Source organism: Chiloscyllium punctatum, chromosome 1, assembly GCF_047496795.1.
Source record: "Chiloscyllium punctatum isolate Juve2018m chromosome 1, sChiPun1.3, whole genome shotgun sequence".
In the NCBI taxonomy this organism is placed as follows: Eukaryota; Metazoa; Chordata; class Chondrichthyes; order Orectolobiformes; family Hemiscylliidae; genus Chiloscyllium; species Chiloscyllium punctatum.
The window spans coordinates 47,668,956-47,681,909 of NC_092739.1; the positions used below are offsets into that span (position 1 = coordinate 47,668,956).

Genomic DNA, 12,954 nt, shown 5'->3' on the forward strand with positions numbered 1-12,954 from the left:
ATATGGACTGTCACCTTCTAGAAAAGCAGACATGTACTGGACAGCATCAAATGCTTGGTAATAGTGATGGTGGTGACGATGAAGGGGGAGGGAATTCTGGTTGTGCAGAAGATCCTTAAAGATACAGATCATGACACTGCAGATCAAAATAAGTTTGACATTGTCTCTTACAGTGTATAGAAGTTGAATAATAATGCTATCAACCTTAATATTTAATCCAGTGTCTTAGTTTACTGGGTACATATTCGACTGCATTGAGGCTGGTTACTTAAATGTCTGCTGGACATTTTAGGTTTGTCCTCTAGATACAATAATATGGATAAGACCTCTTTGTCAGTGGCATGTCTGGTTAGAATAGACCAACAGATCAAGAGAAGCTATTTTCCCAGAGGCTGTTCGGAAATGGAATGCCCTACTGGAAAGTGGCAATAAAGTCCATAATTTCTTTTAAAATGGTAAGTAATAAAAAGGGAATGGGGCAAGGATAGGGGAATGGAACATTATTAGTAGATTTCTTGAAAGAGGAAGCAGAGATACAACAGGTTGAATGGTTCCTCTGATACATTATAATTCTGTAACTTTTAGGACTGTATTCATTGAGCAGTTTGAGAATTGTGAATGCTGCAGTTTTTTATGGGTTATATCAGAATACCTGACTCAAAGATTGTTCTAAGCTTGAGGCTATGTTTGAGTGTAAGCAGCCAATAACTACCAGTGCGTGGCACTTCGTTGCCACAGCAAAGTGAATCCCCCTGACCAACCTCTTGCTGCCCCTGCCCCCGCAACCACCCCTCCACCTGCTGCCGGAAACCCCCTGCCCCCACTCTACCCCACCTACCTCACCGCCACTGACCACCCTTAACAGAGTAGGGGAGTCCAAAACTAGGGGGCATAGATTTAAGGTGAGAGGGGAATGTTTTAAAAGGGATCTAAGTGGTAGCTTTTTCATGCAGAAAGTGGTGCCTGTATCAAATGAGCTGCCAGAGAAATTGCTGGAGGCTGGTTCAATAACAATATTTAAAAGGCATCTAGATGGATATATGGACAGGAAGGTTTTCAAGGGAAATGGAGCAAATGCTGGCAAATAGGAGTAAATTAATTTAGGATATCTGGTCTGCATGGATGAGTTGGACCGAATGGTCTGTTTTCATGCTGTATAGCTCTATAACTGACTTGCCTTCATATTTCTGGTTTTGTAACCTTTTCTGCCAAGCTTCTCAAAAAAGTGTACACAAATAAGGTAAATTGTATGTTAAATCCATGGTACAGCATCTGTACGTACTACCATGAAGCAAAATTATGATAGAATTTGCAGTTATTTAAAATGTTGTTCTCTTTTTATTTTGTCTGGTGATTGACCATTATCTTTTGCATAAGTTTCAATATCTCGGAAAATTGGAACATTGTTAATAGATACATTAAATGACGTCATTTAAACTGAAAAAAGTATTTCTCAGCCAAAGCTTACAAATCAGTTCTTGTACTAGTCTGGCGTAATATGCAAGCACATTTTTTTTTGTCGACTGAAAAGTGTTTGACAGTGAACGATGACAATGAAACGTGACATTTATTTTCAAACTGAATGGTGATCTCTGGTATTGCACACACTATAATAAAAGTCTGTGTGAGTGAGATATAATTTTGTAAATGACTGAACAAAAACCAATTCATTTGGAAAGCAGGATCGTTTTAAACTTTACTAGACATGTGTTTACATTTGGTTAGTTGGATTTTCTATGAAGCATATAAGAATTTCCATTTTAATAGAACTTACTTCATGGAAATACAGATCACAGAGATTAAAAAACCATTAGGTTCAGCTACAATGTTCATTAATCCCACTTTTCTACAACATATCAGTGAAAGTAGTTTGTTATATTTCTGCTAGAATAATATAATTCCTTTCAAGTCCCAGATTTGAGCTCCTAGACTCATGATAGAAGTGGACTTTGCCTGCGGGGTGAAAAAAGAATACTACTTCTGTCTTAAACATTTATTTTTTTAGATTTGTTTTAACTTTAAGGTCTTCGGTTAGTTCAAATTATCCTTATTTTCACAATTTTGTGTGACAGTTTGGTACAGAAGCCCCAATGTACACTTCTGACCATACTCTATTCATTTTTAAAACATGCTAATGCCTACAGCGTTTTTATAGTATGACGTAACTAATGCTTTTGCACTCACCTGTAATGAACAGATTAAAATAAAACAAATTTAGCCTTTTCAATGAATTATTTTATATCATTGTTTTAATCTTCATAATGGTTGAATAGTGATTCTTTGGAATCTAATTGTTGCCACTATTAAATATAAAGATTCCTTAGTCAATTGTGCACAAGATCATGAGTATGTTAATGGGTATAACTAAAGTTTGTGTTTTTTTTTGACAAGTCCAGTCTTTTATAGTAGATTGGTGACATAGAAGAATACAATGATTCAATGTGACAGAATGTGGAAAATGTAACTATTCTTATTTCAAGGGATTCAAGTTAATAGAAAATATCTTTTTGAAGCTATTAAGTGTACAGTCATGCACAACCTGTAATGTCTTTGTGACATTGGAGGATGATAGTTCACAGGAATAAGAATCTATTTAATGGACATAAATCATTCAAGTTAACAAGGAATACATTGACCTATGTCTCTGCAGGGTGTATTCTGTAATGCCTCATACTGGATTTGGCAGTCAACAGTGAAAGAACGAAATTTGTTGTTCTTCTGACAGGTGACCACAAAACCTATGAAGACTTTTGAAAACAGACATGTTCTACTTCAGGATCTGATCAAGTGAGCCATCCTGTATAACACATTGCTGAGCGAGGAAGAACAGGATTTTCCAAACAATTGGAATGAAGAATCGTGTCCAGATTACAGAGGAGAACGCGCTGGATGTCTTGAAACGGTTAAAGGTGGATAAATCTCCAGGACCTGATCAGGTATACCCGAGCACTCTGTGGGAAGCTAGAGAAGTGATTGCTGGGCCTCTTGCTGAGATATTTGTATCATCGATAGTCACAGGTGAGGTGCCGGAAGACTGGAGGTTGGCAAACGTGGTGCCACTGTTTAAGAAGGGTGGTAAAGACAAGCCAGGGAACTATAGACCAGTGAGCCTGACGTCGATGGTGGGCAAGTTGTTGGAGGGCATCCTGAGGGACAGGATGTACATGTATTTGGAAAGGCAAGGACTGAGTAGGGATAGTCAACATGGCTTTGTGTGTGGGAAATCATGTCTCACAAACTTTATTGAGTTTTTTGAAGAAGAAACAAAGAAGATTGATGAGGGCAGAGCAGTACATGTGAACTATATGGACTTCAGAAAGGCGTTCGACAAGGTTCCCCATGGGAGACTGATTAGCAAGGTTAGATCTCATGGAATACAGGGAGAACTAACCATTTGAATACAGAACTGGCTCAAAGGTAGAAGACAGAGGTTGGTGGTGGAGGGCTGTTTTTCAGACTGGAGGCCTGTGACCAGTGGAGTGCCACAAGGATCGGTGCTGGGTCCTCTACTTTTTTGTCATTTACATAAATGATTTGGATGCGAGCATAAGAGGTACAGTTAGTAAGTTTGCAGATGACACCAAAATTGGAGGTGTAGTGGACAGCGAAGGGGATTACCTCAGATTACAGCAGGATCTGGACCAGATGGGCCAATGGACTGAGAAGTGGCAGGTGGAATTTAATTCAGATGAATGCAAGGTGCTGCATTTTGGGAAAGCAAATCTTAGCAGGACTTATACACTTAATGGTAAGGTCCTAGGGAGTGTTGCTGAACAAAGAGACCTTGGAGTGCAGGTTCATAGCTCCTTGAAAGTGGAGTCGCAGGTAGATAAGATAGTGAAGAAGGCATTTGGTATGCTTTCCTTTATTGGTCAGAGTATTGAGTTACAGGAGTTGGGAGGTCATGTTGCAATTGTACAAGACATTGGTTAGGCCACTGTTGGAATATTGCGTGCAATTCTGGTCTCCTTCCTATCAGAAAGATGTTGTGAAACTTGAAAGGGTTCAGAAAAGATTTCCCTGGAGTGTCAGAGGCTGAGGTTTACAAAATTATGAGGGGCATGGATAGGATAAATAGGCAAAGTCTATTCCCTGGGGTCGGGGAGTCCAGAACCAGAGGGCATAGGTTTAGGGTGAGAGGGGAAAGATATAAAAGAGGTCTAAGGGGCAACTTTTTCACGCAGAGTGTGGTACGTGTATGGAATGAGCTGTCAGAGGATGTGGTGGAGGCTTGTACAATTGCAACATTTAAGAGGCATTTGGATGGGTATATGAATAGGAAGGGTTTGGAGGAATATGGGCCGGGTGCTGGCAGGTGGGACTAGATTGGGTTGGGATATCTGGTCGGCATGGACTGGTTGGGCCGAAGGGTCTGTTTCCATGCTGTACATCTCTATGACTCTATGACTCTATATCAAGTCTAAACTGACAAGTATTAGGCAGCAAGTATAAATTATACTTTAACAATGTACAGAAAGCAAAATAATGATTCGGAGAACAGGTGGGATTGAGAAAATGTGCTGAGATACAGAAAAAAAACATTCTTCAGACTTTCTGACACGAATTAACTTTTAAAAGTATAAAAGAAAACCTGTAAAATTAATTTTCATAGAGAAGTTGTTCAGCAGTACTTACCTCAATTTCAGAAAAGTATTTATTCTTAGATGCAATTTTCCTATTTCAGATGTTTTGTGTGGTTAACTAGTGAGGAAGTACTCCATCTCTGTATTATTGTACCTATTTCAAGGCTCAGTTAGTGTATGAGACACAGTACTGTTATTGTACAGACAATGGAAGAATAAGGACATCTGGACTGCAAATTCCAGATAGCTGCATTTAATTCATGTGTGTTGCAAAAATTTGCTGTCTAATTTACTTTATTATAATAGTGAGCACTGATTGCCAACTTTTTCTAGTTCTGGTGAAATGCCACAGATTTAAATGATTAGGTTAGCTCACGTTATCTGGTCTTTGACAATGTTGGAGTGAACACCACTCACTGTGTAGATTTTTGCACTCTTACCATTTTGTATTCTATCAAGAATCTCTGATCACAGCTGCATCAGCAATGCTCCAGAGTAGCCATCCATGAAACACTGTGACGAGAAGCAAGGCAGACAGCCCAACTCTTTCTTGGTGACATCAGCTGCCATCTTCAAGTACATTTTTAAAGGTCTCAAATGTGTTCAGTGGGTGAGTAAGTCTTCAGGTTGGAGTGGTGGGGGGCACTGTTGGTAGTAGGAAGAGGCCAAGTCAGGATAGGGGATAGGATTGGTATGTTGCTCAGGTCAAGAGGAGTCAATTTAGGTTGAAGGGTGTCACTTTGTGAGTGTGCCACATCTAGGGGATGCATACTGTAATGTGAGGGGTTACTCAAGTCAAGATTTTGTTGAGTTAGGGAGTTACTTGTTCAGGGAAGATCCATGCTTGATGAGGGAAGAGGTTTGGAGTCATTGAGCCAGTGGTCATTCAGGTCTGGCACTGTGTGGCTGGGGGTCTTGTTGGGTTAGGAGGCCAGTTGGGTTGGGGGATTTATAACTGATTGAGGAGTAGGCAGTCAGTTCTACAGGATCAAGTCATGAAGTTGCATTCTCTGATTAATCATTGAACTACAACAGAAATTAAACAATAACATTTCTCAGGAAATATCTGATTAAGTAATGTATATTTAGTACAAGATGCAGATACTGAGGTAAGGAAAAGAGGCAGTTGCAAAGTCGCGAGCAGTGCAAATCAATCTATCAGATATTTGACCTTCCCTGCTAATTGCAGTGCCTCTAAATGTCAGAATGTTTGACTAAGTTAACTGCTTAAGTTTGGTGCATCACCCACTCCCAATACTACAAAGTCTGGGCCATGAACTCTTATTTGCTCTCCACAGATGTCAGTTTTCCATTATTGTCAGTACTTTGCTTTTCAGTTTTAACTATTGTTTTCACTCATTAAGGATTCTTGTGTAACAAAATTGTCAAAACATAGAATGAGAGAGTCATACAGCATGGAAACAGGCCCTTCGGCCCAACTCTCCACACCAACCAGGTTTCCGAAACTGAACTAGTCCCATTTGCCTGCATTTGGCCCATAACCTTCTAAAACATGGTAATAACTACTTAGTGGCATTTTGTCAAGTTTTTCAAGACTTGTATACAAAGCATGCTAATCATTATTGGACCAAAGTTTCTGTTTTGGCAAAGAAGAGTAAATGTCAGTTTTTAAGGTGCTGAGTTGACTGGTGTCATGACTACATAGTTATAATATATATTTTGTAAGTAAAATCAGAACAAAATGATTCCAAAAGCTACATAACTTTCCTTATGAATTTCATTGCAGCGAAAAGCAGGCAATCAGTGATCAGACAAAAAGCAGACTGGATTATCTTTAACAGTCAATCAAAAAGAATCGTTGAATGAATTGATTTCAGGACTGCCCATTGAACATTCAGTGTGAAGGTGTGAAGTCTCAAAGCTTCTGTATTGTTAATCAAGAGATAGAAACAGCATCTTAAGGGGCTCTAGTCTAAGTAACTTTGATTTATGGAACAAAAATGTATCAAAGTTAACAGTTCCAGCCAGTTTTCTTGATTGTGATAAAAGTTGGCTTCAGAGAGCCATTTGGGAAAAAAAATCATCTGAACATGCTGAGAGAGACATCTTGAAACAACAACTGTTTCTCACCAGGAAGAAAGAGGACAGCATCCAGGCCAAGAAAGAGCTAGAGAGACTGCTGTACTGACCCAAGCTAACACGAGTCACAACCTGCACACTCACAAAAGTGAAACAATGGAACCTTCACTCATTCCCAGGATCTGTTTGACCCATGGAAACAACCACCAACTACTCACTGACAGAGGACACTGTAGCTGCTGAATCTGACTTCATCTTTCAGTCTCTTCACTGCAGAAAGAGAATCTTCAAGCAAGCCAGGCCTTCATTAATATTATTGATTGATCTCAATTTCATCTTCTTATCTAACTTTTCTCTTATTTTCTTTAAACCTTTGTATTCTTAATCAATAACATTACCACTTTTTATTTAAGAAACTTTCGGGAATAGTTACATAATAAGCTAACCTTTGATCTTGTTCAAAAACACAAAGTTGTGCTGCTGGTTGTTTTTAAATTGAAGCAATTTACAATTAAAAGTAAGCTGGACATGAGCTTACCTATAAATGTTAGCTTAAGGAAACGCCTTATGTGGTGGTGACACTGTTCACAATTTTAATAGCTAATCTTTTTGCGTCTGTTGGCTCGTATAACCCATTAACAAACCTTAATGAAAGTGAGAATCAAGTTGTTTTATTTTACGTTTTTGATGACACATGCAGATCTCCTGTACCCTTCTTTGTGATAGTGTCATGAGAACTTGTGCTTCACAGAATCTTTGTTCAATGTCTCACGTGAAAGACATTTACTCTAATATTCCATTAACGCCACACTGAAGTTTTAGTTTGGATTTTGTGTTCAGGTTTCTAGAGTCTGATCTGATGTTACATCCCTCTGTATCTGAGGCAAAAGAGCTGCCAACTTAACCTGAGCTAATACAAAAGGGTGAGACTTTTTTTTTAATCAAGGAGCAGTGTTGTGGTAATCATTGACAGGTATGTGCAATAAGAAGAGATTGCAATAAGACTGTAGAGAATAGCTAAGACATAAAACTCAAATCAGTTTTTACCTCAGACAGCAATGCAAGAGAAAAGAGTCAATTGTTTGAGAATGATAAAGGAACAGTACATGAGCTATTGCTGGTGTACATCACTTTCCTTAATCTACAAGGACATTCGATCAACTGCAATGCCTTCAGTTTTAACTAGTAAACCAGAGGAACAAAATTTATCAAATGTGCTTTAAATGAAGACATTTTAACCAATGAGGTTTTATCTTCCCAGGAATCACAGTCAGCATAAATTAAGACAAAAACTAACAGGCAAATAGACATAAACCTTAATTTACACATGGAATAGCAGAAACAGAGGTTTATCTCGCAAATCTTGTATGTCAATCACTCAACGCAGATGGTACCAATTTCCTAATGCAGTTCTTTCAAGCTTGGATATTCCTCAGACAAAACTCCACTCCCTTTCCTTCAAGGACTTAGCTGATTCTACACAGACCACAGGGTCGGCATAAACATACAAACTCTTACACAATGTGGCACGCACTTTCGTTTGGTATCTGCTCCGTTCTCAGTTCCTGTGGATCATGGTGGTGTTGATCTACCAGAACTGCTCTTCCCTTTGTATTTTTTATTTGTATAAGGCTTCTGTATTTTAACTTTGTTCCTGTTGGAACTGGTTCCCAGGTCATGTATACCAGTATATCTTATCATTCAAAGTTTTGTAATTGATCCTTTTACAAGTGATGCAAACACTTAAGTCCTTTTCAAACAACATATTCAAAAGCAATCATAGATTCCTTCAACATTTTAAAGTTGTTATGTGTTTTTCAAAATGTTATTGCTTCTGGGTCAAAGAATCTTGTGCCCTTTTGCACTGATTGTGCATGAGATGAGCCAATGATTATTCCCCATGTTGAAAATATTAGTACTGGTTGATCATTCCACCTTCAACTCAGTGAATACAATGATTTTATTTTCTTTGTTCTTGGAACTGTACTTATTGACAGTCTCTTTTTGCTGTTATCACTACCATTACTTGCAACAGTATGTAACCGCCACTGACATCATTGCAAATCAGTTTCTCTTGTGGTAATCCATTGCTATCCATTGCTCAAGATTCTCACTGATATTTCTGAACATAAATACTGAACATAAGTAAGTTCCATGAATACCTTTTCCCATCAGGCTTGCAGCAGCTGCTCTTCAGCTAGATATTGGGTATATTCAAACTTAGAGCCCAAAATCATCACAACACTGAAAAAAGACCATATATCTGATACCTAAGATTCAAACGACAGGTAATTTTTATCAATAATGTTTCCATTTGGTTGATAAGGAATTGCAGGGCAAATGAATATTGCTCTATGACTCATTTGTGTGATGTGACACCACAAATTTGAAAGCTGGATTTCCTGACATTTCTCAGTCTGTTGAGAATTGCAAAACGTTATGTATAAACAGGTAAGTGACGCTAATGCAGGCCATTATCATTCCATTGTCTTTTAGAAAGTTGGCCTGTATCTCTTTATAACCCATGAGGGGAACTCAGCTAACAGTCTATGTTCCAGCAGACATTTTATTCCCAATGAAGGGCTTTTGCCTGAAACGTCGATTTTACTGCTCCTCGGATGCTGCCTGAACTGCTGTGCTCTTCCAGCACCACTAATCCATTTTCTGATAAGTGTTGAGTGAATCACTCTGTTTTTGTTCTGCAGCATTGTTAGCTACATTTGCCAGGGCAGATTTGTATTCATGCTGAAGCCTACCTCAAGTGAAGGTGGTGATATTTAGTAACCATCAGCTTCCATTGAGACATGGCTGATTCTTATTCTGTGAGAAGAACAGTTGGAATATTCTGAATATATTACTCATTTTGGATAGTATAACCATTAAATACTATATACTTTGTCCAATTGCCTTGATCATGTTAATATGTCAATGCAAAGCATATCTTCTGTCATCTGCATCACTTCCTGCCATTTGATAAAAGTCTCCTGGAGAGGCTGTTGAATATGCAGCTAAATGCAAATTTTCAGCTCTTTTCAGCATTACTGTTTCTGAACAATTCTGAGTGTTAAGAACACAGAGCACTTTCTTCCATCCCAAATAATTTTGCTCATTAAATTCAGTGTTCTGGTTATTGCAAGGTAACAGTTAAATACAGATCTATTTCCATCCCATTCTGTTACAATATTCCACTACAGGGATGTCATGTAGTTTACCTGATCTTAAATAATTTGTGATTTACTGCTAATTTGCTCAAAACTATCCCAATTATTGATCAGTCGATGTGGAAAGTTTTCCCTACAACTGTCTTAAATTTTTTAACAGTTTTTTTAAAAATCTAATATTATCTTGATTTAAAACTTGTCACATCTACACCATTTAATGTTTGCATCATTCTATATGCTCCTCTGACAATACCTTCCCTTCAAGATTAAAAAGCTTAATAGGATTGTTTTAAGACCCCAAAACAGTGGCTTGATGTAGTCTTTAAACTTAATTCCCAACTTGTTCGTTTCGAGATTGAATGGAGGTGGGTCAAAACCAGGAACCAATTCTCTTGTGGGGGGTGGGGGAGGTGGCAATTTAAGTATTTTAATAAGGCTAGCCACTCTGGTTCAAATTGTGGTGCAGAGTTTAAATCTGGTTTCTCAATTCTCAGGAAGGCTGACAACTGCATAGAGGCAAGAATAGCTTGAGGGTGAAAGACAAGTTTCTTAACAGCACTACCTGTTGGCTGGGGAAACAAGGTTTTTTGTTTAACCTTTTTTGTTAAACCACAGAGAAAGAGAGCTTGAATATGAGGTCAGGTCATGCAGAACACTCTCAGCCTTCCAACTTTCAAGGTTTCAAACACAGAAAAGCATAAGCAGCAGTTGGTAACTGTATCATTGCAATGTTCAAATGGTTGGCTTTTTTAAAAACTCATTAATGAAAAGTGGGGACCACTAGCTAGGCCAGCCTTCATTGACTATCTGTAATTGCCCTGGAAAAGGTGGTGGTTGGTGACTTCTTGAACCACTACAATCCTTGAGGTGTAGGAACATTCACACACCCATTGGAAGGGAATTCTAGCACTTTGCCTCCATGACAATGAAGGAACAGCAATGTAGTTGTCATAAAACATGGAAACAGACCCTTCAGTCCAATTAGTCCACATGGACCAGGTTTCTCAAACTAAACTAGTCCCGCTTGTCTGTGTTTCACCCATATCACTTTGAGCTGAGAGTGTGATGCTGGAAAAGCACAGCAGGTCAGGCAACATTCCAGGAGCAGGGGGATCGAAGTTTTGGGCATAAGCTCTTCATCAGGAAGCATCTGTAGTCCTCCCTTTCTCCTGAACCTTTCCTATTTGTGTACCTGTCCAAATGTCTTTCAAATGCCATGACTGGACCTGTACCTACCAGTTTCTCTGGCAGTTCATTATGTATACGAACCACCATCTGTGTAAATAAACCATCCCATAGATTTAAAAGGGACCTTGCTCCTCTCTCCTTAAAAATATGCCCTGTGGTTTTGAACTCCCCCACATTAGGGAAAAGACCTTTGCTACTCACCTTATCTATGGTCCCCATGATTTTATAACACTCTATATGGTCACCCCTCAATCTCCTACACTCCAGGGAAAACCTCCTACACATCCTGGCCTATCCAATGTATCCTTAGAGCTCAAACTTTTGGATGAATTGGGCTTAGAGCAAACTTGCAGAAATGATGTTCATACGCATCTGCTGTCCTTTACTTTCTAGGTTGTGTATTTAGAAGATGCTGTGGCAAAAGCTGGGTGTATTATTGGACGGTACCTTGTAGATAATACGTACTACTGTCTCTGAGAGTGGTGAGTCAAGATTAATATTGAAGATGGTGGGTGGGGAGCAAATCAAGCAGGCTGCTTTGTCTTGGATGGTTTTGAGCCTCCTGAGTGTTGTTGGAATTGAACCCATCCAGGAAAGTGGATAGAATTCCATAACAGGCCTGATTATTGTATTGAATATGATAGACTGGCTTTGGGGAGTCAAGGACTGAATTACTCACTGCAGAATTCCTAGCCTTCACCCTACTCTTGCAGCCTCAGTATTTATATGCTGATCTAATTCATTATTTTTAGTCAATTGTAACCCCCAGGATTAATTCAGGTTTCAGTGATGACAATGCTTTTGACCATCAAGAAACAATGGTTAGGTTCTCTCTTGACGGAGACAGTCATTATTTAGCATTTCTGTAATGCAAATGTTACGTGCCACTTATCAGGTGAAATCTGTATATTGACCCAGTCTTACTGTATGGGGACACAGATTGCTTCAATATCTGAAGTGTTGTGAATGGACCTGGACATTAATCAGTAAGCAACCTTAATTTTGATGTTGTGACGGCAGGAAGGCCATTGGTGAAGCAGCTGAAAATGGTTGAACCTAGGACACTATACTGAGGAGCCCCTGCAGAGATGTCCTAGGGCTGAGATGACTGACCTCCAATAGCCAATCATCCTCCTTTGTGTAAGTTTTTACTTCAAATAGTGAAGATCTTTCTACCTGGTCAAATGCTGCCTCAATGTCAAACACATTGACACTCACCCCATCTCTGGAGTTCATCTCTTTTGTACATGATTGGACCAAGAACATAATGAAATTAGGAGCTGGGTGGCTCTGGCAGAACCCAACCCGCATCAGAGTTATTGCTTTGCAAGTGCCATGTGATAGCACTGTCAATGATCCCTTCCAAACCTTTGCTAATAATCAAGAGTAGGCAGGCAAAGCAATTACTTATTGGGTTGGATTTGTACTGCTCTTTTATGGATAGGACATACCTGGGCCATTTTCTACACTGTCAAGGAGACACTAGTGTTGAATTGGCAGTTGAAATATTTGAATAAGGTTGCAGCTCATTCTGTAAGCCATCAGCACTGTTCTCAGAAAGTTGTCAGGACCCATAGCCTTTGCAGTATCCAGTATCTTCAGCCATTTTTTGTTAGGTGTGGGGTGAATCAAGTTGACTGAAGGTTGGCACCAGTGAAGATGTAGTCCTCTAGATGTGGCTGAGAATCATCAACATGGCATCTCTATCTGAAGATGGTTGCAAGAACTTTCACCTTATCTTTTGTACATGTGCTGGCTCCCTTGTCATTGAGGATGGGGATGTTTATGGAAGCTTCACCTTCTGTTAGTTGTTTAATTGTTTGTGACTAAGCAAAACAGAATTGCGGAGCGCTGATCTGCTCTGTTTGTTGTGGAATTTCTTAAATCTATCGCATGCTATTTCCTGTATTTGTTATGCAACTAGTCCTGGGTTGTAGCTTCACCAAATTGACACCTCATTTTTAGATGTGCATGGTGCTGCT

General features: G+C 39.2%; 1 long non-coding RNA gene across 1 annotated transcript; it reads left to right on the top strand.

Annotated features, from left to right (window-relative positions):
• Positions 1-188: 188 nt before the first annotated feature.
• On the top strand, positions 189-8,527 carry LOC140460784 (uncharacterized). Its single transcript, XR_011954365.1, has 3 exons — positions 189-455; positions 2,726-2,936; positions 6,331-8,527. It is a non-coding gene; the product is annotated as an uncharacterized lncRNA (long non-coding RNA).
• Positions 8,528-12,954: the final 4,427 nt, after the last annotated feature.